Source organism: Sinocyclocheilus grahami, unplaced genomic scaffold (genome assembly GCF_001515645.1).
Source record: "Sinocyclocheilus grahami isolate Dianchi unplaced genomic scaffold, SAMN03320097.WGS_v1.1 scaffold51.1, whole genome shotgun sequence".
Lineage (NCBI taxonomy): Eukaryota > Metazoa > Chordata > Actinopteri > Cypriniformes > Cyprinidae > Sinocyclocheilus > Sinocyclocheilus grahami.
This window is the reverse complement of record NW_015505230.1, coordinates 747,137-753,681: the sequence shown is the minus strand read 5'-3', so window position 1 is coordinate 753,681 and position 6,545 is coordinate 747,137.

Below are 6,545 nucleotides of genomic sequence, written 5' to 3'. Positions count from 1 at the left end.
TCTCTCTCTCTCTCTCTCTCTCTCTCTCTCTCTCTCTCTCTCTCTCTCTCTCGCTCTCTCTCTTCCTAATTTTACACTCATTTTATATAAAAATATAGCCAAAATAATGGTTTATGTGATCATCTGAAAGTGAAAATCTAGAAAATACGAAGAGTATGATATTAAGAAATAAAATGTGAAAAAAGAATATAGGTTATGCTTTCAATCCTTGTCATACATATAGAATCTTGTTATATTTTTGATCATGGAAATTTTGGAAAGTGGTCATTTTTTTTGTGTGTGTGAAAGTAGTGAATGAAAGACATCATGCTTTCAGATTCAGCCCTGTCTGAGGTTATGATTATTTTATCTGTGGATTTGCCAGACGTAATGGATTTATCATGCCAACTTTCATCTAGTCCCACATTTCTTTTTCTTACCTTCAGTTAACTGGAAACTAACTTTAGAAGAAGTGTCAGTGTGACCCCTTGGCCCGATCTACACAAGTAGCAGATCTACAAATATAGATTGATGGAGTCTGTTTTAGCTCATAATTTCCACACATTTTGCGACAAATATATTTCAACATGTATACTTTATTCAATTGTTCCAAATGATGGCTGTAATTAGTATAAACATGCTTGTTCTGCATCAAAAAGCCTAAACTCAGGCCAAAAGCTTTTGCAGACTAAAGTAATAAGCAACATTGCCACCTAGTGTCAGTTGTTGTTGTTATTGTTTACAAAAGTAGGCCTTAAACATGTTAAATGTTCTTTTTAGAATTTTCCCACAATTATTTTTTCTGTTATTTTAGTTATTTGCCTTAACATTGTTAATGTTAATGTACTATATTAAAATGTTCTAACTTAATTACACAAAAAAACATAAGTGCAACAACTGCAACATATCAAAATGTAAACTGAAATCACATTTTTTCCCTTCATAACTATTCAACTATTGCTTTTATTGTATTATGTTTTTATTATATATCATAAAATAAACTGTGGTTAATTAATTTACCTATATCAATCAATCAATAAACAATGTATTTTTTCTTTTTGGTAATCTAAATTCAGACTATATCTGTCTTGATTGTAAGATAGTTGAACAAGTTGTTTAATTTTCACTTGCACAATCAAATCTGTACAAAAGAGCAATTCAGGATTTCATTGTGCCTAAGTTGTCACTAGATGGCAATGTGGTATTAAAAATAATGATTTGGTTTCTAAACATGACTCTCCAACTTCCTTTTACCCCAAATCCGATTACACACAAAATTAAATGTCACATGCCGAACTATTGAACTGCTCTTTAAGTGTAATCCCAGGTCAGTCCTGGATAACTTTCCACCACTTACAGTATTTACAGTAACTGGGACTCTTAAATTAGCCATGACCCTAATCTTCCTGCTTTAATGCCACAAATAATCTAAGGGAAGCCTATGATGGGCAATACCAGTCACAGGATATTTTATGAGCTACACTAAATGTTATACATTTCTCTATCTTTACACAGACCTGGAAACAATGTATACAGTTATCAAATGTACAGAGATGAGTTAGTAAATGTTTTTGATATTTCGTTTGATTTAGTACTGTATTAATGTTTTAGTGTCAAGCACAGGCTCAAATAAAAGCACAGTTGTTGTAAGCACAGATGCACACTGAACCTGATCCAATAAATAATCTAACAGCCTAAAGGACACCCCTGACAGCTGAAAAACAGTGTTTTTCTTAGGAAATTAGTGCTTTTGAAGCAGATTTTCCCAAAACTGTCCTGTCCACGCAGACAAAGCACTCTAACACTTTCAATTCCATCTTATATTATTATATTATATTATTGTTTACATCACTGAATACATGGCATACTGTGGCAAAAATACCCCTTTCTTGTCTAAAGTCCAACAAAGCCTGTCTAATCGAGAGGTATTGAATCAAAATGAAACAAGCCCAGTGAGGATAAGTGCATAACGTCAAATGAAGTGTGTTCACAGTTATTCCTGATCATTCATGTAATACAGACTCCCAATTACTGAAAATGTTGGCATCAGATAATCACCTCACTGAACTAATTTGCTTTCATTTGCTCCTTGTCTGGGCAATTATGGGATGCGGCCAGAGCTTACTCATGATCTCAACTGAATTCAGAGCGACTGCTGACACTCCACATGAGCAACACTGAAGAGATTTCCAAACTTCAGAAGAATATTGACCCCAAATTATTATTACTTTTTGTATGCGAAGAAAACAAAAATAACGACTTTATTCAACAATTTGTCTCCTCTGTAGCTCACCGTAGCACCATTTTGGAGAATATCCGCTGAATGCAAGCAGCGTACGCTCTTCTGTGTCAGCAGCGCCACACGGATGCTCTGTTTTCGTTCAAATCAAAGCGTAAATACACGTAGAAAACGTATTCTTGTGTTGCGGCTGACAGTATAATTTACTTGGCAGTCAATGTGACAGTCACAAGCCTCCCGGTTTTCATCCAAAATATCTTCAATTATGTTCCGAAGACAAACAAAGCTTTTACGGGTTTGGAACAACATGGGGGTAAGTGATTAATGACACCATTTTCATTTTTGGGGTGGAGTATCCCTTTAAGCACTTTGAGAGAACCTTGCCAGAACGTTAGCCAATGTTTCCTGTTAGCTGGGTCATAATATACCCAGTCTACAGCTCGGCATGGATGTTTCACCATTATGCCTACACTCACAGTGTTTGATAACTAAAAGTGTTATTGTTCTTAAGTTAGGTTGAACTTTTCACTCTTGTTCATTAAATAAACCTACTTGAATAAATCCAGCTGTAAAGATGTGAAAGAATGAGTTGCAACAGCAGCCGTGTTGTTTGACTGTGATTAATGCTGTTTAGATAGGCTACACAAAGACCAAGTTCATCTCATCTGCGCATCAAACGCCTGTGCACGAATCACATAAACATGCAATTATAGCAGCTGTTGTTTTATGTCTAATGATGCCTGAGAAACGAAATCTCTTTCTGCACAGTTGGAGTCTGGACTGTGGCGATAGGAATAAAATCAGAAGTATTCCTCCTTCGGTTATAACCTCCTCCGTCTAAGCAAAAGTGTTTGGTATTTCTGTTCCTACAAAGCAGCAGATGGAGATCAAAGCCTGTGGATTGACGTGTTCATATGTTGCTGGCTGCTTCATGTAATATTTATATTCTACACGGGTCTATGTATTCTCTGCTCTACTGATTTGTCCATTTGAATGTTCCAGGTTTATACAATTCCACATGGTGAAGATAAAAGTGTAGGCCTTCCTTCCAGCAGTCCTTTCTCTTCTCCTCCCTGTAGGCTATGCTTTATTACTTTCTAGCCTTCCTCAAACCAAGTATCATATTTTACATGAATGCCCATTTAAAATTTAAATGCAAACTGCTTGTTTATATTTATATGTCATAATAAGAATTTTAGCTATAATATTACATTTAATATAAAGATTCCGGTCCTGAGTATAATTGACGGTCTTGTGTTTTCTTTTTTTTTCAGGGACTCTTTCTGCACTTTATATTGTTATGCCAGTAGGTGGCAGCAAGCGACTATCTCAGGTGTGTCGCACAAGTCCTGAAAAGTGACGACAAAACATTTCGCCCCCTGGTGGCTGGCTGCAGTATAGGTCATAAACCCCGCCCTCTCCATGTAAACAAATGGGACATGAGCCAAACTAAAATATCAAATTACACTTTAAAGGGGTCATATGATGCTGCTAAAAAGAACATTATGTTGTGTATTTGGTGTAATGAAATGTGTTTATGCGGTTTAAAGTAAAAAAAACACAAATAAATTATATTGCAATTTTTTTTGTTCAAGTATTTGTTTTCCAAATGTTTTTTTTTTTAGTTAGTTATTTGATAGCCTACTTTAAAGGCATGACGATTGCGTGCTTGCGATTGAGTTTGTGTGGCTCTCAGGCTCCAAATAATGTCATCAGCGCAAGGTAACAGTGCCTATTTCTGGGACATTTTGGCTTCAGTTTTCTAAAGTGGAAGAAAATAGAGATGCGTCATCCATCTTTAATTAATCTATTGTTTTTTTTTTACTGTCTATGGTCTACCCACCTTTTAACAGAAGCGGGCACGGATATTTGTAACCTGAATGTACCATGCTTCTGGTGTCATTGTCTTCCAGTTATTTTTAGCAGTACAAAACCAACTTGTACTTTAAATTATAAATGAATAGCACAAATATAGGCTTACTATTTACTGCACTTTGTTATTCTTATAGCTATTAGCAGGTATTGCACATTCACAGAATAGCTTACTTTCACTTTTGCAAAATAAGTTGGATAGGTCCACAGTTCATTCAAAAACATTCATTCTGTAACTGATTCAGTGACAAACACTGGTTCCTACGGGAAGAAACAAGTGACTGAGTCATTCAGTTATTCACTCAAACAATTTGTTCGCAAAGACCGATTCATTCAGGAAGAAACATTTGACTGACTTCATGAGTGAAGCATCATTCCTTCAACTGACTCGTTCAAAAATGCTCATTCATCCAAGAACGAAACAAGTGAGCGAGTCACTCAGTCATTCCAACAATTCTTTCAAAAACGCCATTGTCACGTCACGCTGTTGAGGGAACACGCTGGAGTCACGAGGAAACGTTTAACAGTCTTTAATCACGAAACACAAGAGATAATCCATAATTGGCACTTGAGCCAGCACACATAGAGAACGAGTAGACCTGACAAGCACAAACTGAACAGACTAGGACTTAAGTACACAGGGAAATGAGGATAATTAACTAAACACAGCTGGAAACAAATAATGAACTAATCAGGGAACCCAATGGAAACAGGAAGGACCAAATAAGGAAACACAGGACAAGAAACGGGGGCAAAACACGACACAGAACAGTCCAGAATCCTGACAGCTATAGAATTAGGAACATATTTATATTATATTATATTATATTAAACTTTTTTGAGAATCAACTCTATAGGACAAGCTGTTTGTAAAATTGATTATGTTATATTCTCAATATGAAAAAAGAAATGAAATTAAAAAAGAAATTACAAAAAATATTGATATAGGGTAGAAGTAGCCTGAGTGAGGTTTCCTCGTGTGAGTGTGTTGAAGGTTATGCTTTCGCTGAAACATTTCTTAGAGCTTAATCATAATACAGAGAAGCAATATGAACACCAAGGTCCACTGTAAATCACCACATGTTCAACAGAGTTCAGAAATGCTCATCCACTGACTGGATCTTCATGATTTCCACAGAATTCAAGATATTCTCATCCCTCTCATTCTAACGATCCTTTACCAGAAACAAGACACAGTAACAGAGAAGGTCTTGTGGTCTAAGCATCTTATCACGTCAGCTGTCTTGAGTGATGTCAGTACAGTGTGTCATGGATTAATCATTTGGCTGCTTCTCCTTCCTGTTACTGAATATTTCTCCATATGACTGACTGTACATATATTTTTGAGTGTTTTCTTCACCCATGGTCTAATCAAGATGAGCAATTTCCTTTTCCTGCCTCAATTCTGTTCAAACAGAGATGAGGCTCTTGTGTATTGTTATTGTGCTTGTAATTACTGAGCACTAGGATTTATTTTTCTGTACATATACGTATATAGATATGCTCTTTGATGGCACATATCACTATTGAATTGAATCGTCCAGTTAAATGAACTATAGAAGGCATTTAAAAAAAGTGTGGAAATACACTAAAATACTCACCTATAAATAAATATAATTATTTAAAAAATAAGTAAATATAATAAAAAGATGAATATAATTATTTTAAATTAACACTTTCAGGTTCAAAGTGTTAATTTAGTACAATTACACAAAAAAATAAACTCTCACAAGATGCATTTGTTTTCAAGATGTGTTTTCAACAAAAATAATTGAATCAGCATATCATTTAATTAATTCAGTATGTTTTTTAATAAATTGACAACCCTAAAAGTGATATTAATTAACAGGGGGGGTTTGTGCGCTTGCAATGACTTACAAAAGATACATAACAGCTACAAGTGTATGCACTACTTGCTTTATGCAAGCACTATATAGGATAAATCACTATACAGGATTTACCCTATTATACTTTAGCGACACGAATTGATAGGTGAAACAACAAACAGCCATCCACAAATAGTCTATAAACAAAGCATCAGGCTGTCTTTGAGTTCACATGAACAACGGTTAAAGTTACTCGTCGTCAGGCTACAGAAGAATACCATAATTCCTCCGTTCAATTAGGCCTATGAGTTTTGAACTGCACATGTTCATCACAACATTGTCTGAGCAGTGAATATATTCTGAATTTTTATTATGTTTCTCATGTCCCAATTGCTAATGTCATGCAACACATGCAACAGTCAAACGTTCAATACTAAAATGTTTTCTCTGAGCAACAGGTGTGAGAAATCTTGCAATTAACACAAACCTGATCTGCTTTACCTGTTTCAAACATAACAATGAAACCCTGAGGGAATATAGCAGTGACTAGATAACTGTCATGTGCTTTTTAATCATCCGAACCAAGGATCCATTGTTTGCTCCGTGGGAATATGTCTGGATGATGAAAG